This window comes from Lacerta agilis, chromosome 16, assembly GCF_009819535.1.
Source record: "Lacerta agilis isolate rLacAgi1 chromosome 16, rLacAgi1.pri, whole genome shotgun sequence".
Taxonomy (NCBI): Eukaryota; Metazoa; Chordata; class Lepidosauria; order Squamata; family Lacertidae; genus Lacerta; species Lacerta agilis.
In genome coordinates, this window is record NC_046327.1 from 5,091,801 (window position 1) to 5,118,189 (window position 26,389).

Genomic DNA, 26,389 nt, shown 5'->3' on the forward strand with positions numbered 1-26,389 from the left:
TTAAGGTCCCAGGTCATGATACAACAATAGAGTCTACAATTTAAAACCAGAGAAAAGGCTTCAAATAATAACTTAATGCAACTTAAATAAGAATACTTTACATCTATATTACTTAAATTATTCAGAGATGTATTGAGCGTTTTTTTTTTTTAAAAAAAAAAACACAATTGTTTGCTCCAATTCTCCATTTAAAACATTGGCTAGGATATTCTAGCTTTAAAAAAATAATAGTTTTCATTCAGGATTTTTGTGTCTATTATAAAACAGATAAACAGGGAAAGGTACATTCTAGCTTTTTAAGCAATTTTCAAATATTGATACTCCACTAGGCATGGGTAAATCTCAGTTCTTTTTCTCTCAATTTTCCAGTCTGAAGTTCACTTCTCTACATTTCCAGAAGAGTTGGTGGTTTGATAAAATCTCGTGAAAATCCACCAGCAAATTTCTCCAGATGCTCACATTTTTTGTATGGACTTTTGCCTAATATACAACTTTTGCAAAGCAATATATTATTCACTAATGAATGCATTTTGTGCCCACCTCTATATTAAGGTTACCAGACGTCCCCGTTTCCTGGGGACAGTCCCCAGATTTACAAATCAGTTCCCTGACAAAATCCATTCATTCCTACTGAAGTTGAAAAGTGTCCCCGGATTCATTGGAAAAAGAAATCTGGTAACCTTACTCTATATACATTACTTGGCTGGAGAATTGCATTGCAAAATTTGGAGATGCTGGCACTTGAGTCAGTTATTATTTCAGAGAGCGTGGATTAAGTAGACTCAATTTTGCTTCTATGCCAATAAAGGTTTGAGATTGGAAACTTTGCTTGCAAATGGAGTCAAATTTCTTCTTCATCCCCACAGTCAACAAGGCCAAAACGATTCCCACCCAACCACACCCCAGCCATGTTTTGTTAATAAGTAGCTGTGTGTCAGACAAAAGTGTTTCCTTTTTTCGAGGGGGGGGGGGCGGGAGAGACACACACACAAACACTTTCGATTTGTGTAAAACCTTAAACTGAAATAAACCAGGCTTTGTAGCATGTTGAATTTATAGTCCTTAGCTCAGCTGACAGAGGAAGTGCGAAGATTCGGAGGGAGGCGGGGGGCATGAAACTTAGATTGGCAAAAGAAATTGCTTCTGTAGTAAACCAGTCTGACCAGTCCTGAAAGAGAGATGTTATTTTATCATTTTCTGTCACCCGGATTAGTCTCTCCTTTGAGTCATCGGTGTGTATTTTATTGTTTTATTTCACATCCTGGTCGCGGAGGGCACATTTATTGTTTAGTAGGCAGAGGCTGGGTGGCTGCAGTTTACAGAGTCAATGGCAGTCAAACAATAAGGTCAATGTCTATACTATCTTGGAAAAATTGGGGTGAGCACGGGTGAAATTATCATACTATTTGGTTTTTATGGCTCTAATAGAATGCCAGAGTGTCCCTGACCTCTTCTGCCACTCATGTCCTACTCTAATAGCAATGTATAACCTTTGACACTCAATTAAAACAGGAAATAAGGCAAACAATGGGTCAATATGCATGTTTGGCCATACTGAGCCTCTGAAATAAATTCCAGAAGGCCTTTCGGAGGGGTAATAACCCTTATTCATTTGGCACACGGCCATTAAAGTTATGGTCAGTAAAAAGAAACACAATCTGCACCATTTATTTTCCTGCTGACTTTAAGCAACGCACATTAAAGCGTCCTGAAAGCCAGGAATTCAGATATACACGCTCCCTCTTTCTCTCTCTTTATTATTATTATTAATGCTACCACATCCTCCTGCCAGTTGGCTCAGTGCAAGGAGAGGTGCGTTTTGGAACAGAAGAATGCAGACATTCAATGGTCCTGGACGCTTAAATCTTTTGATGTTTTGGAATCATAGAATCATAGAGTTGGAAGAGACCACAAGGGCCATCCAGTCCAACCCTCTGCCAAGCAGGAAACACCATAAAAGCATTCCTGACATGTGGCTGTCAAGCCTCCGCTTAAAGGCCTCCAAAGAAGGAGACTCCACCACACTCCTTGGCAGCAAATTCCACTGTCGAACTGCTCTTACTGTGAGGAAGTTCTTCCTAATGTTTAGGTGGAATCTTCTTTCTTGTAGTTTGAATCCATTGCCCCGTATCCGCTTCTCTGGAGCAGCAGAAAACAACCTTTCACCCTCCTCTATATGACATCCTTTTATAAATTTGAACATGGCTATCATATCACCCCTTAACCTTCTCTTCTCCAGGCTAAACATATCCAGCTCCCTAAGCCGTTCTTCATAAGGCATCGTTTCCAGGCCTTTGACCATTTTGGTTGCCCTGACCATTTTGGTTGCCCTGGCCATTTTGTTTTATCATATGGATTTAAAGAGACATCTTGAAATATTTTGCTGCATAGAAGAAGAAGAAGAAGAAGAAGAAGAAGAAGAAGAAGAAGAAGAAGAGTTTGGATTTGATATCCTGCTTTTCACTACCCGAAGGAGTCTCAAAGCGGCTCACATTCTCCTTTCCCTTCCTCCCGCCCAACAAACACTCTGTGAGGTGAGTGGGGCTGAGAGACTTCAAAGAAGTATGACTAGCCCAAGGTCACCCAGCAGCTGCATGTGGAGGAGTGGAGACATGAACTCGGTTCCCCAGATTACGAGTCTACCGCTCTTAACCACTACACCACACTGGCTCTTGGACCAAGTAAGGTGGTTGGTTCGTCTTGTTCAGTTTTGTTCTCTAGGTTTCCAGATAAGATTCTGTTGGGGCTGAGCTTATGGTCAACCCATCTGCGGTACACATCTGAAACAGAATCATGTCATTTCAAACAGTGGCAGCTTCCTTGCCAAGAATCCTGGGAACTGTAGTTTGTTAAGGGTTCTGGGTGTTGTTAGGAGACCTCTATTCCCCCTCAGTTCCCAGAATGGTTTTGCAGTCAATCCCTCTTCCTAGGGAAATCCAGAGAGTATGGCTCTGTGAGGAGAATAGGGGTCTCGCGGCAACTATCAGCACTCTTAACAAACTACAGTTCCCATGTTTCTTGGGGTGGGGAGACACAACATGTTTTAAAGTGGTATGATATGGATTTGAACGTATTGTGCAGATGGATCCATTCATTTTGCTTGAACTATTGTAGAAAGTCAGTCGCTCCCTAGAGAATAGTCAGCAAAATAGCCTTACTAGTTTCCCTGTCCATGATGTTTGGGTGCAGTGCTGCGAAGTTTGGAGAGTCATAGAGGTGAGTGATTTGTGACTAGAAAATAGAAGACAGAGCAGCCCAAGACTGCCCATATCTTGTCCAAAAAAGGGTAAAAAAATTCTCTCTTTTTTGGAGATTTTTGCCAAAAAGGCTCATCAACTTTATCCCCCACACAAAGAAAAGCTAAATAACTCTTGTGTCTGGATCTTCAATTTTAGAAATATGGCAACCCTACCTATGTTGGTCAGCTGCCCTGGGATGGGTGGAGGATGATACCCCATTGCCAGTGTTGAAGTAAAATTCACCTGGCAGGATGGCTGTCATCCGTACACAGAAGGATAGAAGGTGCTACCACTACAGACTACAGATAGCACTAACTCCTGACAGTATATGGTTTGGGTGGGTGGGTGGGTCAGCATCTTGTCTTTTGTTTCAGGCAGCAAAAAGTCTTCAGCCAGCCCTGTAATACCCTGAAATGACAGTGCCACCTGCATCCCTGGGCCTCTTGGGCTTGTCGATCAGAAGGTCGGCGGTTCAAATCCCTGTGATGGGGTGAGCTCCCGTTGCTCTGTCCCAGCTCCTGCCAACCTAGCAGTTTGAAAGCACGCCAGTGCAAGTAGATACCGGTAAATAGGTACCGCTGTAGTGGGAAGGTAACCGGCATTTCCGTGCGCTCTGGTTTCCGTCACAGTGTCCCGTTGCACCAGAAATGGTTTAGCCATGCCGGCCACATGACCTGGAAAGCTGTCCGTGGACAAACGTTGGCTCCCTCGGATTGAAAGCGGGATGAGCGCCACAACCCTATAGTCGCCTTTGACTGGACCTAACCGTCTAGGGGTTCTTTACCTTTTACCTTACCCTGAGAGTGTATGATAATCTCTCTCTGTAAAGTTTAGAGATTGGGAGGACAGGACCACTCCATCACATGTGTTCTGAAGAAGAAGAAGAAGAAGAAGAAGAAGAAGAAGAAGAAGAAGAAGAGGAGGAGGAGGAGGAGGAGTTTGGATTTGATACCCTGCTTTATTACTACCCTAGGGAGTCTCAAAGCAGCTAACAATCTCCTTTCCCTTCCTCCCCCACAACAAACACTCTGTGAGGTGAGTGGGGCTGAGAGTCTTCAAAGAAGTGTGACTAGCCCAAGGTCACCCAGCAGCTGCATGAGGAGGAGCGGAGACACGAACCCGGTTCACCAGATTACGAGTCTACCACTCTTAACCACTACACCACACTGGATTGTTTCTTGGCTTTCAAAGTTTTTGATGCTATTATAGAGTTTTGTTCTGAGTTACTGGCAGTCACCCAACTAAAACGATAGGTCAGTGATTTTACACAATTGCTGTACTAGTCAAGCAGGCAGAAGGAAGGACTTGCAGGAAACTGTCACCTTTCTAATGATCATTTAAGACACTGTTATCTGCCTGCAACTGAAGGCTAATATCCACCATGGCACTCTGACACCACGTTGTGAGTTGTGTCCCTGTGCACATGGCATTGTACACCAGTGAATATGACCCCATTCTGAGCATTTATCTGCAGAACCACCAAATAGTAGTATCCAGCATTAAGGATTCAAGAACGGCATCCCTATTTTATATATGCAGTGCGTCAAATAACTTTGAAACAAACTCCCCTTCCATGCAAACTATAAGCCTGCTTTCTATATTTCAACATGCTTTCTGGCCAAGACCTTGACTCAGGGATGTCAAATTACAGTAATGACAAATGCTCTGGGTGAGAGTCATCTGAAATGGATGAGATGTGTGAAACATTTATGCTCCGATCACATAAGACTGTGATAGCTCAAATGTTCTATTTGTCAAAGAGCTTCCACTGACATCAAAGGCAGGGCAAACACAGCGAGGTACAGATTAAAAACGAGAAGAGTGGCATTAAAATAAAATAAAAAACGTGAAGGAGAAAAACCACAACTAGTAGGAGGGCAAGTAAGAAAGTAGAGATGGGCTTAGTCAACCATGTGTGTGTGTTTTTTTCCTAGAGAGTTGAAGGCTTTTGGAAAAGAAAGCGTAGCTTACGGTGTTTGCATTCTCACTGTCCTCTGGTAGATAGGTTCCACAGGTTTTATATTTTAAAAATTCCTGCAAAACCTGTTTGACCAGAAGTGACAGTAGGAGATTTAGGCATGCACCATGGAAAGCGAAGGCCTTTCTCAAGGATATTTCAACTGTCTTATAAAGAACATAAATCCTTGGCTTTACATGTCTTAGAGCTGGTTCAAATATTATATTTCCCATGTGTGCTACTAAAAATGTCAAGCATTTATGCAATGGGATAATAATAATAATAATAAATTTTTATTTATACCCGCCCTTCCCAGTCAAAAAACCGGGCTCAGCGCGGCTAACACTAATTAAAATCACAGCAAAAAACATAAACACAATCAATTTAAAATAACAGATTAAAATACAAATTTAAAAATTCAATATTAAAACTGCAGTCTCATTTCCAAATAACCCAACAATAAAAGAATGAAGCATAAATATCAAACAGAAACCAACCCAAAGGCCAGGTGGAACAGCTCCGTCTTGCAGGCCCTGCGGAAAGATGCCAAATCCCGCAGGGCCCTGGTCTCTTGTGATAGACTGTTCCACCAAGTCGGGGCCAATACTGAGAAGGCCCTGGCCCTAGTTGAGGCCAACCTAGCATCCTTGTTGCTCGGGACCTCCAAAAGATTATTATTTGAGGACCTTAAGGTCCTACACGGGACATACCATTGCATGTGTTATACAGGTACATTCATCAGAGGGCTAGGAAATCTGGGATTTCTACAATTCCCACAGCTCCCCGTGAAACCACTCTGGGAATTGCAGCTTGGTGAGGGGAATAGGGGTCTCCTAACAATGCACAGAACACTTAACAAACTACAGCTCCCAGAATTCTTTAGGGGCAGCCTTGACTGTTTAAAATGACAAGAGAGTGCTTTAAGTCTATGGTGTGAAAGTGGTCCAAAGCTATACGTACACACTGCGCCTTTAAAGAGCATTCCTTCCCTCAAATAATGCCAGGCACTGTACTTTCTAAAGGGTTGCTGGGAATCGTAACTCTGTGAAGGGTGCGCAGAATTCTTTTAAGGACAGAATGCACTTTAAAACTAAAGTGTGTCTGCTAGGGTTGCCATATTTCAACAAGTAAAAAACAGGACACCCCGAATATTGTTGAGCTTTTTTAAGGAAAACTTGAAAGTTGCCCAGTTTCCAGGAGAATAATCCAGTAAAGCCATTATCAGAGGCAAATTCCAGGACATGCATTCAATTGAAAGTGAGGAGGAATTAAAGAACCTTTTAATGAGGGTGAAAGAGGAGAGCGCAAAATATGTTCTGAAGCTCAACATAAAAAAAACTAAGATCATGGCCACTGGTCCCATCACCTCCTGGCAAATAGAAGGGGAAGAAATGGAGAGATTTTACTTTCTTGGGTTCCATGATCACTGCAGATGGTCAAAACAAAATAGGAAATTCTTTCCAGTAGCACCTTAGAGACCAACTGAGTTTGTTCTTGGTATGAGCTTTCGTGTGCATGCACACTTCTTCAGATCATGAAATTAAAAGACGCTTGTTTCTTGGGAGAAAAGCAATGACAAACCTATACAGCATCTTAAAAAGCAGAGACACCACTTTGCGAACAAAGGTCCGTATAGTTAAAGCTATGGTTTTCCCAGTAGTGATGTATGGAGGTGAGAGCTGGACCATAAATAAGACTGATCGCCGAAGAATTGATGCTTTTGAATTATGGTGCTGGAGGAGACTCTTGAGAGTCCCATGGACTGCAAGAAGATCAAACCTAACTATTATGAAGGAAATCTGGAAGGACAGATCCTGAAGCTGAGGCTCCAATACTTTGGCCACCTCATGAGAAGAGAAGACTCTCTGTAAAAGACCCTCGCGGTGGGAAATATGGTTGGCACAAGAAGAAGGGGACGACAGAGGATGAGATGGTTGGACAGTGTTCTCGAAGCTACCAACACGAGTCTGACCAAACTGCGGGAGGCAGTGGAAGACAGGAGTGCCTGGCGTGCTCTGGTCCATGAGGTCACGAAGAGTTGGACACGGCTAAATGACTAAACAAAAATGCATTCAATTGTTCACGACTTTGGACTTTTCTCTTTTGATTTTCATTTTCTGTGGTGTATATAATTTGTTGGTTTATAAAACTGTGGTTTTATAATTTGTTGGAAGCTGCCCAGAATGGTTGGGGCAACCCAGTCATATAAATTCTCATTCTCATTATTTGCTAGTTCAGCTCAGTTTTCCATTCTAACAAGGCCATGAAATGTCCCTCAGTCACAAGAACCTTGAGTTTGAAACCAGTGGCATGATCGCCATTATTACAAACAGTGTAGAATGTATAAGTAAGTGGATGTATGGACTATCTAATTATATGCCTGGCTGAATTTTTTTCCCTTTTCCTATTTTTTTTCTTTCTTTTAGTTTTCTCTTAAGATATAAACAATAAGACACAGATACGACTATGTGGGGTGTTAAATTTTATTCAGTAATATATATTATAGCAGTTGTAATACTTTGTTACCTTTTTTTTCTTTCTTTGTTAAACAAAATGAATTAATAAAAATTAAATTAAAAAAAGAATAGAAAAGAAAAGAGGCACTGTTCTTCCACTTTACCCTCTCATAGCACAAAAGAAACGATATGCTCTCAGGAAACCAAATGCTCCTGTTGATTCTTTCATAGATTCTGTATATTTTGTGGTTAGACAGCCAGATACTCAGTTGCTCTTTCAAATGGGGTTGGAAAAAATATCCTCATCAAAATTCTGGAATTTGCTGACTGGAATTATCGACCATGATGAATTTAAATGCAGCAGTTTTGTTACAGTTCAACACCCACAGATACTAAGAAGATTCTCTGCATGATAAAGAGATCTGAAAAAGCCTTTTTATCACACAACCAAGCTGCAATTTTCATGTGGAAAACAGTGTATTTGTAAAATGTCCCAGGGTTGCAAAAGAATTTGAGGTTTAAAGTGCGCTTCAGTAACTCAAAAACTGGAACACTTCTGCGAACTTCAAATTCTATTCCAGTGTGGCTTACTCCCAGGTAAGTGAATCTAAGTTTGCAGCTAGAAAATCCCTTCTGCTTTTGGTAGGGCTATTCTGGAGTTTCATTAATGTGTGTCCCTGAAATTCAGGACCCCTCCCCCCCCCCCAAAAAAAAACTGATGCCAAAGCATTGTGCTAGTTTTGTGCTGCTTTGTGCTGAAAACCCCGCTTTCCCTGGCACCCCAAAATAGACAAAACAATGTTGGGGTCTCTTCTGGATGCATGCAACCCCCCTATTGAAATTCATTCTAAGCGGTTCTTCACCCTGAATTTAAAGTTTGTGGATTCACAATTTCACTTTCCATACAAAGCTTTACAAACCGTTTCAGCGGCATTTTACTTCTCGTTAAATGTCTTACTGAGTTTGATGCCATTTCGAAATGTTTGCGGTGGCTATTTTTAAAAAACGCATTCAGTTCTCCACAGGAATTCTGATTAGTTTTGAGTCTGCCATGTTTATCTCAGGGCAATGTTGACTGCGCCGTCCATCTCGTAAGTTATGGGTACCTTTCCCCATCAATGTCTTCCCAGAGAGATCTATTAAACACCCATTTGCAGGACATTATGGATGCCATTTTGAAAACAGCAGTTTTCTGGCAGAACCTTCATGTTCTTTCGAGGCAGCTTTCAAAGCTCTGCCTCTGCGATTTAAAACATTTATTTTGAAGGAAAGTGTTAACTCCTTTGTAATTACTCTTTCCCTACAGCCCTCAAAGCAGCTGAGCTTGCAAATGGGGGAAAGGGGAGGAGAGGGGAAAAAATAGTATATTTTACTTTTATGCAATATACAATCCAAATGAGGGCATGCTATGATGATGTATTGGACCATGTATCATCAAAACCAGCTGTCATTCCAATGATGTATTGCTGTAATAAATCACCAGGAAGGGCACATTGATAAAGTATTACTCAAAAGAGAATTGTGTCCTAGTGAGATGTGGTCCAGCATAAAATTCAGACCAAACCCCACCACTCTTAGAAGCAGCTCTCTTATTTGAGTTAATCAATCAGTTAATCAATTAGTATTCTTTTACTGAGAGGAGGCCAACTTCTGAAGTCTGTTCTCAGTCAGAACTCTGATTCAAACAAACTGATGGGGGTGGGGTTTTTTTTGCATATATATATATATATATATTGCACTGCAAAAGCTGCAATTTCTTGAACATTGTAAACTACCAAGATTGTTATTGCCTGAATAGTTCCTCAAAACGTGTGTGTGTGTGTGTGTGTGTGTGTGTGTGTGTGTGCGTGTACACAATTTCCCAAGTCACCTCTACCAGGATTACAGAGAGAAACAGTTACTGTTGAAACTGACCATGGCTTAGCATTTAAACTTCCCCATGTAGATTAGAGATGCTTCTTACTGGCAACTAAACACACAAAGATCGTAACCGGCTGCTAAAGTAATCTCAATTTTCCATCATTTGTACATATAAACAGATAAAATATAGAACTCGAACATAATAATAGATGGGTACAACTATTCAACTGTAAATATATGACATCAACATGTGTCAATATGTATCATGAGATCCACATAATACAGATCAAGGTCCCAAGGCAGACAAAAGTCAAGCATAGATGTAATAATTATAGTCTTGCCAGTCTGCAACATGAACGTTGCTACAGAGGGGTGTGATAGATATTGCGGAGCATGACGCAGGTTGTAGAGGCTGGTGATGACACTGTAGTTTCGCCACTCCAAAAGATACAGGTGAAGTTGCCACGAAGAAAACGTAACAGTCGGCTCTTACTGGCAACTTACACAGGCAATGTAACTCTTACCTGGGAGTATAGCACTAGGTCCTACTGAATTCAATTGGACTTACTTATGTGTAGACACACATAGGTTTGCACTGTAAGAGAAGGAATCTTTTCATTTACACTCCACCCATCTGCCTGGGTTTCCCCAGCTACTCTGGGCAGCTTAACAGGACATAAAAAAATGTAAAGCACTAGACATTAAAAATTTCCCGATAGAGGGAAATGGGAAGGATGGAGGGAGAAACACAAAACAAAAAGATGGAGAATAGGGCATTCGACTCGATAGTTCAATAAATTTATTTAGCTACTTAAAAATAAAGTGAGCTGATATATAGAACTGATTTATAAACACATTTGACAACCATCTAGTGTTCTGCCAGCAAATCAGTACTGAGGACTAGAACATTAAATTCCAGATTCTACCAAAGTCTGCCCATGACCCATTCAACTCCAAACTGGCTCCACTCTTGATTCTCCAAGTTCCATCTCACCCCAGTGTACCAATGTTTGCTTTTTTTTAATCAAAAGTTGAGCATCCCATTTAAATGGTTCAATTTAATGTCAATATGTCACAATGAAACATATGGTAGCATGGAAAGATAAAAGAAAAGAAAAAAAGGGTGATGTAGGAGAGAAACAGCTCGGAATCCCATGGCTAGCAGCGCCGGTGACATATGCAAGGGCAACGGGAGACAAGGGCTGATTATTGGAAAAGAAGATATTTGCCTAATTCCCTAGCTGCGAACTACGGCTCCGGTATTAGGCACAAATTTCAGTACATAGTAGCAAACAGAATTCATAATGGGAAAATCAATACAGCACCTATTAAATAAGAGCATTTACAGTGTATGGTATTATCTATGCCTTAGACCTGAAACAGAGCATCAGCCGCTCCAGTTGATGTGCTGTTTGCTCAGCTATGCCATTCCAAACTGAAGTAGGGGACAGGGGTGGAGGAAGGGGGTACGGTGGGTGCGGGCCGTCCCGGGTGTCACCACTGAGGGGGGTGACAAATGCCGGGCAGCACTCACAGCAGGGCCTGCAGCGCTCCCAAGCCATGCGTCTCTCCTGGGAGTGACACAGTGGCTTGAGTGCCCGCAGGCTCCGCTCTGCCCCAAACGGTCCGCCCACTGCCTCCCCCTCAGCTGTAGGGCGGCTGAGTGGGAGGAGACAGGCAGACTCCTCGGAGGCCGCACGGAGCGCCCTGCCCTGGCTGGCTCCACCCCCACAGGCAGCTGGCCCCGCCCCCAGGCATGTGCGCTGCCCCGGGCGCCCAATCGGCTTGCTCCGCCACTGGTAGGGGAGGGGTTGAATGCTATCTCACATACAACATTCCCTAAAAAGCTAGCATGTCAGGGGAAGAGATCGTTTCGGGGGCGTTGCATCCTATTTCGCCACTTGAGACAGAATGGGGAGTGCTGCCCTGCCCTGGCCTGCCCCTGCTGCTACCCCACTGCCTGCCCCCCACCTCCTCCACTGGTAAAGAAGTGACACTGGGATCAGTGCCAATTTCTGGTGCGATCTCACAAATTCCCAGCGAGAACTCGCTAGAAACTGGCCCCTATGCTAGCGTTTCTTTTCCACCACTGGCAGAGGGGGTGCACGTGGACGTGGTCTGAGGTGGTGGCTTCATCCTGCCTCATGGGTGGGCCAAGGCTGCTTGGCATGCTGGTTGAGGAGGGGGGGTTATATTAGGGACCGTACTTCAAACATCTGAGACCCAGTGCAAAATGGTTAGCCCAGCAAAGCAGTACATCATATGAAGCTAACTGCTTGTTTGTTCCAGATCGGAATCCTGAGGCATTAGGGATTCCTGGACATCAACAATCACGAGAGTCTTTTGGTCTGGAGGACCTATTTTCAAAGGCTCGGTTTTGTGCTGGTTAAAAAGTACACAATATTCCATCTTTACCCTCCCATGTCATGTGTTCCACACAGTATCTATTTTAATGACTGTCATGTCAAAAAATTTCTGCATGCCCTCTAATGCTCTGAAACATTGTGAGATAAGCAATATGGGTCATCTCTGTAGATATTTGATTGCTTACAGTGTTTACGTGCGTCATCATTCATTGTGAAAACTCAAATCTTTTGCCTTTATTGGAAAAGTAGTTTTCAAAGAACATTGGAATGACTACTTTTCCATCCTTCAAAGCAGTTACAGCAGCCTCGTTAAAACCAGAATCCTATCTTCTCAAAAAATAAGCCCATTGAGTCCAGTGGGACTTCTTATTGCAGATATTAATATTGCACAGTCTGAAGCGACTGGAAGAGAAAGAACTGACTCCTTTTGAAAAAAAAAATCATTGTCCAGGCCCCCAAAAATATTTTTCAAACTTTTACTTGCAACGCTCTTCAAAACCAGAACATAACCATCCAAAATGCATTCAAAATATCCATAAAATGTCTTGTGCTGTCTAGCACAGGCTAGATTTGCCATATTTCAAAAAGTGAAAATATCCCCCCCCCCAAGAAAAAATAGAAGTTTTGGGGCTATTTTTAAGAAAGTTCACCAAAAAAATCAACACTTTCAACACGCCCAGGTTTTTCCAGACATCTTTCCCGATTTTCGAAAATTCCGCCCACACATATGGCAGCACTAGCACAGGTTCAGCATCTTAGAAATAAAAGATAACACCAAAAATCAAAATGGTGCCTCTCTCCCCCAGTCCAGCCTGTCTTAGCCTGCCCAAGGCTATGCAGCTTTATTCTGTCGTGTTCAGAGAAAGACTAACCAGGCAACTCGCTTCAAATGAAGATTTGCAACTCAGTACCCTTTTCACCTGAACTAAGGTTACAACACTCACATGTTAGCTAGCAGAAAACAGCAATTAGTTAATCATCAATTCAGCACAAGCTTAGAAAAAAACTTAGAAAACTACTGTGAAAATAACCCTGTGTTAGCAATACAGGTTTAAACCATTTCCCATTTTAAACCTTCATTAATACACAGGCATTGTCCCATTTCTGTGTCAATTAAATAAATTATACTTGACACTTATTCCCAGGTAGGTGAGTATAGGACCACATACTGAGGCTGGTTAGGCACTCAGCCCGGTATTTTAGCTCACATTGTATATGTCACATTCTGAAGTGGTCTGATCTGTTTTGGATCTGTACTGTGTCATTCTGATTCAATTGTGATTTGGGCCTGATTCTGATCTGCTAAATTCAAAGTTCAGTTTCACCCCCACGGACATCAGAAATGTAAAGTCAAGATGCAAGGGGAAGTGACCTCTGTGAAACTTTTGCCTCCCCAGCAGGAAAGCCTGCCAAATTTCAGGCAAATCCATCCAGGGGTTTTCATACAGGAAAATGTTGATATAGTCGTTTCGTTGCGAAGAAAGAAAAATATTTTCCCTTGACAGAATTGGATGTAAATTTCAGGCATGGCTGCCTTTCGGAGGGAATGAAGACTGCTAGATTTCAGAAAAGATATGTTCAGCAGTTCTCACACAAGGGTTGAGAAAACAGAAACCACATTCTCTTAACACCAAACCTGTATTGTTGCTGTTAAATTTATTTGCCCACCCTTCACCGGCTGGTCCCAGGGCAGGCAGCAGGAGTTCTTAATTCAGCCTTAAAAACAGGTAAAACAGATTGCAGTTACAGGAGTAGGGCGGGCCCTGAAAACACACATCTCAGTTGCGCGTGGAGGTCTCCAACGCCACCCCCCAAAATAATTCAGACATGAGACATAATTTTGTTTGGGTTTTTGGCAGAATTTAGGCCACAGCTATATTAAATTACATATCAATGTGAGTGGTTGCGTAGGCATTGATCCAGACTAGCTGCCCAACGGGACAAAGCTGACCACGTGTCAGCAGTGGGAAATCCCATCTGGGGAGAGATCTGGGGGTTGGTATGCAGAACCCTCCCCCTCCCCAGTGGGTCCCAGGGGCTCTCGCATGGGCCCTGACCCCTACTGGGGTTTCGGACTAGCCTATGAGCCCTTGGATTCCTTTAACGGAATTCCCAGAACACCATCACCATTTGGAGGGACTACCGCCCCTCCAATCACACATAATGACCAATGCCTAACCGCCAACCTTACAGGTTGTGACTAGTTGCTAAGCAGTAGGCAAAAACCAGATGGCAACAGCCAATCAGCCAACTGGCAAAATTCCTACCAGGTCCCTGCCCCAAAAGTAGATGACCCCATGACAGGCAGAGCAAAGTTAGGGCAGAGGCCTAAACATGGGGGGGGGGGGTGATTGATCCGCAGCATGCAAGAGGGCGGTCAGTCACAAGGCTGACCCATATATAGGCTGCTGGCTGTCCATCACCAATCGATACATGTGAATCTCCCTAACAACACCCCCAAGCCCAATCGGAGCTGTGGCCATCTATACTATTCCGCCCACAGCAATGGAGGTGGCTTGCTGGCCCCCACCGCAACACATGCTCTCTAGGAGAGAGAACCCGCTTTGTCAAAGGAAAAAGACGTGTGTCATCAGTATTCACTGAAAGTTACCGTATTGGCCTGAATATAAGCCTCACTTTCCCCCCAAATTCCAACTGTGAAAAGCTAAAGTGCGGCTTATATTTGCGACCTTACGGTATGCAGCCAGGAACGCAGGGCAAACAGTTCCAATAGCGTGGCAAAGCAGTGCCCGCCCCATGCGTAGTCCCCCGTCCTCTCCCCCAAGGCCAGGAAGGGAGAGAGTGAAGAAGGGGAAAGGCTGCCGGCAACACAGCACCTCCCCACACACACCGTATGCAGCCAGGAGTAGCGAGGAATGGAGCAGCTTATATTTGAGTATTTTTTCTTTCCTCCCTTCCAATTTTAAAGGTGCGTCTTATATTCGGGTGCAGCTTATATTCAGGCCAATATGGTATATGGTGAAGAAGTCAGGCACACCAACTTAGGGGCTGTCACAGAGAATGCCCTCTCCTGGGCCACCCAGATGTCTGGGGGAGGTAGAACTGCCAGTGTCTATGTAGGGCACTGTCTTGTATAGAACAGCATACCTTCCAACATCTCTCCGATGAAAATAGGAACGTCCTATTCTGTAACAATAATAACAACAGTAATCATATTTATACCCTGCCCATCTGACTGGGTTGCTGCGGCCACTCTGGTCAGTTTCCAACATGTATAAAAACAGAATACAAAAAATTAAACATAAAGAACTTCCCTATACACAGCTGCCTTCAGATGTCTTCTAAAGGTTGTATAGTTACTTATCTCCTTGGCTTGGGGGTTGCATGACTCCACACCCTCCAACATTTCTCCGATGAAAATAGGGATGACCTAAAGAAAAGTGGGACATTCCAGGATCAAATCAGAAACCGGGATGGCTTCTGTAAATCCAGGACTGTCCTTGGAAGATAGGGACACTTGGGGGGTCTGCAAGAAACATTTTTGGAGCTTAAGGACACCTAACCTCAGATATGCTGATGACACAACCTTGATGGCAGAAAGTGAGGAGGAATTAAAGAACCGTTTAATGAGGGTGAAAGAGGAGGGCGCAAAATATGGTCTGAACCTCAACATCAAAAAAACTAAGATCATGGCCACTGGTCCCATCACCTCCTGGCAAGTAGAAGGGGAAGAAATGGAGGCAGTGAGAGATTTCACTTTCTTGGGCTCCATGATCACTGCAGATGGTGACAACAGTCACGAAATTAGAAGATGCCTGCTTCTTGGGAGAAAAGCAATGACAAACCTAGACAGCATCTTAAAAAGCAGAGATATCACCTTGCCGACAAAGTCCTGTATAGTTAAAGCTATGGTTTTCCCAGTAGTAATGTATGGAAGTGAGAGCTGGACCATCAAGAAGGCTGATTGCTGAAAAATTGATGCTTTTGAATTATGGTGCTGGTGAAGACTCTTGAGAGTCCCATGGACTGCAAGAAGATCAAACCTATCCATTCTCAAAGAAATCAGCCCAGAGTGCTCACTGGAAGGAAAGGACAGATCCTGAAGTTGAGGCTCCAGTACTTTGGCCACCTCATGAGAAGAGAAGACTCCCTAGAAAAGACCCTGATGTTGGGAAAGATGTAGGGCACAAGGAGAAGGGGACGACAAAGGATGAGATGGTTGGACAGTGTTCTCGAAGCGACTAGCATGAGTTTGGCCAAACTGCGTGAGGCAGTGGAAGATAGGCGTTCCTGGCATGCTCTGGTCCATGGGGTCACGAAGAGTCGGACACAAGTGAACGACTGAACAAAGGACACCTTCTGGCCACAAAAAATGAAAAAAACACTCTGGGTACAAAGCAGGACCAATGGTCTGCGAGGGGTGCTGTGACAGAGTTCTGAGGCCCAGATAGAAAGGTTTGGAGGGCCACAATTGGCCCCTGGGACAAGGTTTTCCCAGCCCTGCAGTAGTCCTTATGGAAGCTTTTTATACAGGGATGTCACCAAAGCAGACAGGCGACGGAAAAAGAACTACCATGAACAACTTGAGGGAAGCAGGTAATGAAATTAACAGAAGTGAGATAAGGCAGTAAATTTTTCAGGATTATTGTTAAGATATAAGCTTAATACAGACATTAATTACTTCGCAGCAATGAGCCACTACCCCCTCCCCTCAGAGGTTTCATTTTAAGATCTAATTGTAAAGAAATGCAGTTTTAATTATAATATTGATTTTACCTCTTTGCCAGAGTGAAGCTTCATTCAATTATTTCTAATTAGGTGAGCAGAGTCGTCAGGCCAATCTTGAAGGCTCACGGGCTTCTCATTTCATAACACACAGATAAGTAGAAGCACAGGGTCCAAACATCTTACTCAAAAAGTAATAGAAAGTGGGGTTAGAATAAAGGAAAGGAAATGATTTCATGTCCTCAAGTGTGGAGGCATTTCAACGCAAGTCTGTGAAAGGTTCACGGGCCTGCCTCACAAAACAAGTTTTGCACATGAGTGTGGGCAAACACGGAAAAATACGATTGCTCAGAAATAATTTCCTTGTGAGATTTCAATGGAAATTTGTGAGATCACACCGGAAATTGGCAGGGCAGGCAGTGTGGCGGCAGCAGGGGGAGGGCAGTGGAAAAATGGGTTGTGATGGCACAGATGCCAAGAGAAATGGCCTTCTCTGTTGACCTGCTAACTTTTTAAGGAAGATTATGTGCAAGGGAGCAGTCAACACCTGCCGTACTTCAGTTTGAAATGGTGGAGCTGAGCAAGTTGGACATCAAATGGGGTGTCTGATATTCTGTTTCAGTTCTAAGACATAGACAGTACCACACGTGGTAAAGGTAAAGGGCCCCTGGATGGTTAAATCCAGTCAAAGGCGACTATGGGGTTGTGGCACTCATCTCGCTTTCAGGCCAAGGGAGCCGGCATTTGTCCACAGACAGCTTTCCGGGTCATGTGGCCGGCAGGACTAAACTGCTTCTGGCACAACGGGACACCATGACAGAAACCAGAGCACACGGAAACACCATTTACATTCCCTCCGCAGTGGTATGTATTTATCTACTTGCACTGGCATGCTTTCGAACTGCTAGGTAAGCAGGAGCTGGGACAGAGCAACAGGAGCTCACCCCATTGTGCGGATTCGAACTGCCAGTCTTCTGATTGGCAAGCCCAAGAGGCTCAGTGGTTTAGACCACAGCGCCACCTGTATCCCCCATACACTGTAAATGCTCTTAGTTAATAGGCACAGCAATGGTTTTCCTTGGGGTGACTTCCCCTAGCGTGCAAGCCTGGGGAGTGTGTATGGAGATCTTGGGCTGCCCGAACAACAAGATGTCAGTTTGCATTTCTTAGTGCAGAAAGTATTGATCTGATGTGTAGAGATCTTTCCTATTCTCATTAATTCAAGAGGGTTCTGGAAGCTTCTCTGTGTGAAAGAAACAAACAGAAGGTTCATGGTGTTTGGGTTATTCCTTCAGAGAAGCTGAGTACAGCTGACTTAAACTGGTTCTGTTCTCCCTTCTGTCAAGGTCATGCTGACTATGAAAGTGAGGCCAGAAGGAGCCTGGGTTTCACTTTCTTTTTCTATCTCTCTTCCTTCTGGGGTGCTGTTCTGTACATAGTATGCTTAGTGTTAAGGTTTAGACTTATTATACGTTATTGTAAGTTTAAGATAAGTCTGCTGCAACTTATGGACAGTGCCAATCCTGAATGTATTGGATTTGTGACCATTATGCTCATTTGCCTTCAGTAGCAGTAAAGCTCTGCTGGATGACGTATGAATTGCATCTGGTCTATTTTTTGGGAATCTTGCAACTCGTTTAAGTTTTTACTCTGCTAACTATACATTGGAATCTACTGTTGATCAATATTGAGCAGAATTTCAATGACACAAGACTCCCACTCTCTGCTTCATTAATATGGCCCAAAGGAAAGCAGAGCATTTGCACCAGCTTGGCTGCAAGGGTAGCCAACAACAACTGGAAGGCTACAATTTTCACTATCTTGTCTTAGTGGATCAGGATATGCCTCTCAGCTACAGATGGCCCCTTAATTGCGTTAAATAAGAGATTTAACACAGAGAAACACAGTTCTAATGTAGCTAGCATTGCAGATATTAATATTGTGCAGTTTGAAGCTAAAGAATGCATGAAAGCTGACTCCTTTTGGAAATGAAACATTGTCCAGACCCATAAAAATATTCAATTTTTACTAGCAGAACTCTTCAAAATAAAATAGAAATATCTAGTGATACATCCAAAATGTTCATATAATGTCTTGTGCTGTCCAGCACAGGCTCAGAAACTAAGAAAATATGGAATAATCCAAACAGACCTAGAAGCAGAGTCCTGTCGCTCCCCACAGCCTTTATTCCAGCTTCCATTGGCCTTTGGCTGTTTACCCTTCAGGAGAGCTTCATTTGTGTTATCACTCTGTGGAGTTTGGGAGACACAGATTCAAAGGCAACTCCCTTCAAAATGGAGATTTGCAACCCAATACCTCTCAGATGATCTAAGGTTACAACGCTCAGCTACCAGAGAACAAAAATCAGTTACAGTGGTGCCTCGCAAGACGAAATTAATTCATTCCGCGAGTGCTGTCGTATAGCAGAAATTTCGTCTTCCGAAGCACGGTCGGAGGAAGCACGGTTTTACGGAAAAAAAACAACAACCGCAAAACATTTTCATTTTGTAAGTCACGGCCATAGGGAAATTCGTCTTGCAAGTCACCCTTTCGTTAGCGAATGCCTTTCGTCTAGCAAGTTTTTCGTCTAGCGAGGCATTCGTCTAGCGAGTTACCACTGTAGTTAATTATCAGCTCAGCAAGAGATCAAAATGCTTTCCTTGGCTTTAATATAGCCCCATGGAAATTGCCATATTAAATATTTTCATCAATACACTTTTAGGAATTCTCCATTTTAAACCTTCATCAATACACATACATTTTTTTCATTTCTGTGTGAATGAAATCAATGATACTTAACAGCTAGGTCCCAGCCTCAAACCAATGAAAGAGCTTTTAGGCACATTCCTGTTATGTGGTTCTATGATACATAGTACAGGAGTATCTCACCCAGTGGGATGGAGTCATAGCAATAGTCTCCCAGCAGCAATGCCATTGCTCCTCACTGGTGTGTGTGTGTGTGTGGGGAGGTCATAGTAGGGCAGCTTGGCACACTGTCCTTGCTTCTGCTTTCATACTTCCCACAGCTGTTGGGAGGCTACTGCACTGGCTAAGCCACTTCCGGTTGCATAAAAGGACTGAAATAACTATTATCACCATCATCATTAAATATCCATAGGCAAAGGCAGCCTTTTCAGAGCTATTGTGAACTGTTGCTATTTCTTTACAACCATTTCAAAGGCACTTAGTAAAGAGGACATGCAAACGGTAGACTGAAAAGTATTCCATGATATGAACAAGGAACTAAGAGAATGAAATCATTTGGCTGAATTAATTAAAAGATAACAGTGATAGAGGAATGGGCCAATGCCACAAATAATTACCACTCGAGATTACACCATCAAAAAGGACAATTAAGGCACCAAATATTGCTAATGAGAAATCTTAATTGATAATTTTTCATGCTGTTGGACTAATCTTGTATTCTACCCTCAATCCATGGAAGGTATTAACCCCCCCCCCAAAAAAACAGCCTTAATCGCATTCCACTTGGACAGAAATTCCATGGAAATCAATGAGATTTGCTTCTAAGCAAACTTGTGTAGGATCAAGGGATTACTTTGTTGTCCTCGTGTTGTCATTGTCAAGTAATGTCAGTAACGGCTTTGACCAGCATTTGGAAGGAGGATTTTCTTCTGCAAGAGGGGAGTACAGTATTTAAAAAGTGCGGGGATTCTTTGCTGGAGCCCCCCGCGTGCAGGGCAAGGCCACCTACACGCGGGATTCCAGTTGCCGGGGGATCTGCGGCCAGCGCCTCACATGCGTTTCCGCACGGGCACCGGCCAAGCCTGCGAACGGGGCGGCCGATGGTACCGGAGCTTAAACTCACACCGGCCGTTGTCCACCAGGCTAAATCTGAAGGTGCGTGAGTAGTCCGACGAAAAAGAGTGCCTCGTAAAAATACCTGCTAGCACTTGCTACCTCCTAAATTATTCCCTTAGTTAATGTACCCAAATAAAAGGTGGCCAAAACTACGGCCAGGAAAAAGCGCCCATAGACTACGAAAAATAAAATTGAGACGAAATAAAGACAGACAATCACTGTTTCTTTTAGATGGCTTTGGCTGACCCGCATAGGCTATTACCTTTATCTGTACCTAAGCTATTCTCACATTCCCTAGACTAGCCGTCCCTGAACCGCCAATTCTTCCGCAAGTTCTAAGCTACCTAGGACTAAAGCTATCTAAGCCTAAACCGATAGATCTTCCGCAAGCTAACCTCTCTACCTCCTGCACGCGCTTCCAACCCAACCAACCCAACCAACCCAATCAACCCGATCCCCGAAACCCCAACTATCTACAGCTAAATCATCTGAACCCTAACTCTGACTGTCCTAGAATCTTAACTTAACTAACTGCCTAAAGCGGGGAGCCACAGCCTTTTATTGACAACCAAGTGCAACGTCATGATCGATAAATTCACCAATAGGAACGCTGTTGCTGCCTCCAAAAAAGGCGGGAAGCAGATTAACTGATCATTCACATTTTAAACCTCTGGAACCAAAAAATCTAGGCGGAGGGATCTCAGTGGCGAGACGCCTACTGAGCCCTGCTTTCGCTTTCACTTTTAAACGGAAGGATACATAAAATAGTGCATAACATAAATATTAATCTAAAGCAAATAACCACGGGTTCAAAGGAACACACGAAGTGTATTCCCACAAAAAAGTCATATGTACCCATTAATATTGGTATTGACTCAGGTACAGTAGTTACAGGTGAAACTCGAAAAATTAGAATATCGTGGAAAAGTCCATTTATGTAAGCAATTGTTTTCATTAGCTACTGGAGTCTATATGAGATAGACTCATGACATGCAAAGCGAGAAATGACAAGCCTTTGCTTGTTATAGTTGTGATGATTATGGGGTACAGCTGATGAAAACCCCAAAGTTGAAATTGTTAATTTGTATTCAGAATTGAACCTCATGTACTAGGTATTACAGGAGTGGATATACCAAGACTGCAAAAAGATTTATTTAAGTATGCAACGACAGCTGCACAAATACCATTAGCACAACATTGGAAAGAAGAAGGTTTCCCAGCTAAAGAAGATTGTCAAGTGAAATTAATGGAATATGCTGAAATGGCAAAAATGACTTTGAAATTAAGAGGAAGAGATGACAAAGAATTTAAAGAAGACTGAAAGGACTTTATTGCATATATACAGAAGCAATGTACACAGGTTAATACATTAGCAGGATTTAAAAAATACTTGTATGACTGGACAATAAGGAATTTTAATGATTTTATAATTTAAAATGGACATGCGGTACGATGATAAGCAGGCAACCCCAAACTCAACCCCGCAGATGTTTTGGGACTACAATTCCCATCATCCCTGACCACTGGTCCTGTTAGCTAGGGGTGATGGAAGTTGTAGTCCCAAAATATCTGGAGGGCCAAGTTTGGGGGAGCCTGACGATAAGCAATAAAGGTACAACCAGGGAAGGGAATAGGGGGAAGTCAACCCTATTTTTTCTATGTTTTAATATGTATTGTTGTTTCTGGAAAATTAATAAAATAATATTTTTTTAAACAAACAAACAAACAAACAAACCACAGAATTGAACCTCATGAAAATTTGGTTTGGCAAGATTTTGGAATAAAAGGGCCCAACTTTAGAGTGTCAGAAATAATGACTCCTCACTGTATTGTGAGGGAATTTGGAGGGGGGAAAATACCTTGTTTTTCCTCTCCCACAAAGGAATATTGAGGGGGCCCAACCTCCTCCCTGAAAATTGGGGGCCCTCGGCCCCCCGGCCCCCCCTTAGATGGCACCCCTGGCCTAACTCCTGTCATTGGCCCTTCTGCTCAATATGATCTCTCTTTCTCTCTCTCTCTCTCTCTCTCTCTCTCTCTCTCTCTCTCGGACATATTTTTCCTGCTATATCAGTAAAATTACACTGATTCAACCTCAAAGTGGCTTCATTCTTTAGCATCATTTCTTGTCATGTCTCATTCATTTAGATGTTCAAAGGCTGAAATGTGTCTGGTTTTGCAATGTTCGTTTGCTAATTGGTGTTCCCCTTAATTGTATGAGGAGACTAGAGGAGTAATGACAGTCAGCTTGTTGTGGGTCACTGGGCTACCGATACCCTAGGCTGTGTAACACATATACCCTCATTACTATTATAATATTATTTTAGTAGGCATTAAAATTTTATCTCCAGATACTAATTGGTGTCCCTTTGAGTCAAAGCACTGGAAAAAGTCACTGATGGCAGCAGAAGTCTTGTTTATTCTCTTTTTTTTAATTCTTGGAATCTCGGAGCCTAAATTAGTCCTCACTATGGACAATTATGTACAGCAGCATTGCATTATAAAAAAGAGAGAGATTATCCAAGTCTGTGTTTGCACCAGTTCACCCCCATTCTAATTTGTATCATTTTATTTCTTAATGTTCGTGGCCTAGATCCAAAGGATTGAATTCAGTGCATCCTAAATGTTCTTAGGGTGCAATGCTATAACCATTTAACTGTAAGTTCCATTGAACACAATGGGACTAATTTTTTAGCAGACACACACACAATATGTATAACGATGTATAATAATGAACGAAAAACCAATTCTGAGAACAGTTTGGAAGAAACCAAACTTAGTAATTAAAAAGGTTTTCATCTGATTTATGTTCAGAGCCAATTAGAAAGAATAATCTTTTTGATTTCCCCGCCCCCAACAACTGAATTACAGATTGTACATAGAATCATAGAATCATTTAGTTGGAAGAGACCACAAGGGCCATCCAGTCCAACCCCCTGCCAAGCAGGAAACACCATCAAAGCATTCCTGACAGATGGCTGTCAAGCCTCCGCTTAAAGACCTCCAAAGAAGGAGACTCCACCACACTCCTTGGCAGCAAATTCCACTGCCGAACAGCTCTCACTGTCAGGAAGTTCTTCCCAATGTTTAGGTGGAATCTTCTTTCTTGTAGTTTGAATCCATTGCTCCGTGTCCGCTTCTCTGGAGCAGCAGAAAACAACCTTTCTCCCTCCTCTATATGACATCCTTTGATATATTTGAACATGGCTATCATATCACCCCTTAACCTTCTCTTCTCCAGGCTAAACATACCCAGCTCCCTAAGCTGTTCCTCATAAGACATCGTTTCCAGGCCTTTGACCATTTTGGTTGCCCTCTTCTGGACACGTTCCAGCTTGTCCGTATCCTTCTTGAACTGTGGTGCCCAGAACTGGACACAGTATTCCAGGTGAGGTCTGACCAGAGCGGAATACAGTGGTACTATTACTTCCCTTGATCTAGATGCTATACTCCTATTGATGCAGCCCAGAATTGCATTGGCTTTTTTAGCTGCTGCATTACACTGTTGACTCATGTCAAGCTTATGGTCTACCAAGACTCCTAGATCCTTTTCACATGTACTGCTCTCAAGCCAGGTGTCCCCCATCCTGTATTTGTGCCTTTCATTTTTTTTTTTTTTGCCCAAGTGTATTAATGATTCATTTAAATTAATTATATTAATGATCCATTTAAATTGGTGCATTATTTTTTTAAAAAGGTATTGTTTATATGAAAGAAGCTAAAAAAACAGATAAGATTGATGGTGGTTTCTCTGCTTCATGAGTTGTAATGATTTGATGGTTAATTCAGGTAGAGCTATAATGGATGAGATCTTATGGACAGTGAATAATGATATTTTAGACGATTATCAGAATGTTTTGCTTCTGACTATATTAGTTGTTTAATGATATGATGGATGCAGAAGTTTATATTAGTTTTCTTTCTGTTTTATTTGGCCTGATGAATATAGGTAGATATCTAGACATATGCGCAAGGAAAGGAAAGGAAAGTGAGTGATGGATTTTTCTGGTGAAAGGAAAAACATGTAGTTTCTTCCAACCTCCATCAGGATCTCAATTACCTAAAATGTTAGATGTGGGGCCAACGACATTGACTTCAGATTAGAGTATTACTTAAGAATTAGTTGTTAGTGGTGCTATTTTTCTAGAAAAAGAGGTGCCAGAACTCACTATGTTTTCTTAATAACGGCAATGGCGCCCACCTGAGAGGGGCCAGAAATGAATTCTGGTGAGTTCCAGCTGGAAAAAAAGCCACAATAATTTGTTGCGTTCCCAAACCAAGGCGTGCTTTCCCATAGAAAGTAATGCAACATGGATTAATCCATCCCAGACTTTTAAAAACAGCAATTCAACATGAATTTTTACTATCTAGCATGACCATTGATCCACATAATGAAAGCAATAATCAATGTACTATACAGGTGAAACTTGAAAAATTAGAATATCGTGGAAAGGTTCATTTCTTTCAGTAATTCAACTTAAAAGGTGAAACTAATATATGACATGCAAAGCGAGATATGTCAAGCCTTTATTTGTTATAATTGTGATGATTGTGGCATACAGCTGATAAGAACCCCAAATTAACAATTTCAACTTTGGGGTTCTCATCAGCTGTACGCCATAATCATCACAATTTTAACAAATAAAGGCTTGACATATCTCGGTTTGTATGTCATGAGTCTATCTCATATATTAAACTCCAGTAGCTAATGAAAACAATTGCTTACATAAATGGACTTTTCCACGATATTCAAATTTTCGAGTTTCACCTGTACTATAAAATAAATAAAACAGTATTGTAGATGATAATTTTTTTAAAAAAAAAATCTTACCTGCTCTGATGATAGTAATTGTTTGAATGGGGGGCTTTTATCCATTTCTGCAGTCACACAATCCATCCATCCATCTGTCAATCAATCAATCAATCAGTAGCTGAACAGGGATCCACACAGTCCCAATAACAAATTAACTGAAAAAGGCTCAAAACAAAAAAAATGCAAAATAAATAGCAAAAACAAAAGCACCAAATATAAGCTCCAAATATCACCCCAGAACACTGCAATTGGAAATGGAAGGCTTGAATTACAATAAGGGGGGGTGTGCAAATCAGCAGTGCAACAGGAAGCACAGGGGGACTCAAAACGGTGCACGTTCGGCTTCCAGAAAATAGTTCGGAAACTGGAACACCTCCTTCCAGTTTTGCAGCGTTCGGGTTCCAAGTTGTTCGTGAACTAAGCTGTTCAAAAACAGAGGTACCACTGTATTTGAAATCACGGTCAGAGATAGCAAGCCTTCTGAATACTAGTTGCTGGAAACCACAGAGTGTGGCGAGTGCTCTTGTTCTCAAATCCTGCTAACCCTAACCCTTGCCCTTTTTTCATTCCTGTTCCACCCTGAGCTAAGCCAAGGCTCTTCCAAGAACAAACCTTGACTACAGCTCATGGCTAACAAGGAGAGAGCTTTACTACAATCCCTGCTTCGGTCAACTCACTGAAACCATCATTTAGATTACCGCGTCATGCAAACATAGCCACAGACTGCTCTGATTCCTTCTCCCACCAGAAATCCCAAGAAAAGCAAAAGCAAATGTGGGATGGAAACTTGCCGTGGAGAAAATAACCAGTTTTGGATGGCAAACCTCCATCTGACAGAAGAAGAAGAAGAAGAAGAAGAAGAAGAAGAAGAAGAAGAAGAAGAAGAAGAAGAAGAAGAGTTTGGATTTGATATCCCGCTTTTCACTACCCGAAGGAGTCTCAAAGCGGCTAACATTCTCTTTTCCCTTCTTCCCCCACAACAAACACTCTGTGAGGTGAGTGGGGCTGAGAGACTTCAAAGAAGTGTGACTAGCCCAAGGTCACCCAGCAGCTGCATGTGGAGGAGCGGAGACACGAACCCGGTTCCCCAGATTAAGAGTCTACCACTCTTAACCACTACACCACACTGGCTCACAAAGTAGTCCTCACAGGGCGCAATTTAACATCACCTCCACTAGATCGTAGTTTCATAC